The sequence below is a fragment of the Penaeus monodon genome, chromosome 20, assembly GCF_015228065.2.
Source record: "Penaeus monodon isolate SGIC_2016 chromosome 20, NSTDA_Pmon_1, whole genome shotgun sequence".
Lineage (NCBI taxonomy): Eukaryota > Metazoa > Arthropoda > Malacostraca > Decapoda > Penaeidae > Penaeus > Penaeus monodon.
This window is the reverse complement of record NC_051405.1, coordinates 41,763,815-41,764,589: the sequence shown is the minus strand read 5'-3', so window position 1 is coordinate 41,764,589 and position 775 is coordinate 41,763,815.

Sequence of the window (775 nt, the reverse complement as noted above, 5' to 3'; positions counted from 1 at the left end):
GCCAAGCACGGCGATCAGAATGTAGTCCACTCCTGCCACATGCATTTAACGATCGTCGATTGCCATACTTATATGTTGCGTAAATGGCAATAAAAACAGAAAGCGTTGCCACGACCATTAAAAAGTCGTTATCACCAGAAAATGCGTCCAAATGTTGCAGCAAATCAACTGGACTGATTGCACAAGGACCCACTTGGCATCGAGCAAGAACAAAAAAAAAGAGAAAAAAAGCTAATTAGAACTTTAACGATCCGATCAGTAGAAATTCACGATCCAAATCACTTGTCTGCTAATTTCCATCCAAGACACAAAGTCGCCCTTTTATAAGTTCACAGTAACTCAATTAGTCCATTTGTTTTCTAAAAAGGGCTCTAGGTTTTCGTGTAATATTGCACCCTTTTTGAAAAGGAGGTTTCATCAAGTTATACCATTGCTTTGGGAAAAGGTTTTCTTGGGGTCCTTTTTCCTTTAAAGCGGCAAACTTTTTGAGTAAATGCCCCGCTTCTGAATAAGGTATAGGGTAACTTTGTTGCATTGAAAAGGATGATTCCGCTTTGTCTCTGGAGCCATAAAGATAGGCGACGCTTTAAAAGAGGTCCATATAGGGATGCAGCGGGTGATATGGTCCTTTAGAAAGTGCTGTGATCACACCTCACAGCTGTTTGGATACAAATGATCCTGTACTAGGTCAGCAGCGGCGGTTGTGCCTTAAGCAGGAGTTAAATTAGTGCCCATTATTCAGCAGTACATGAAATTACAGTGACACAGGTACGGA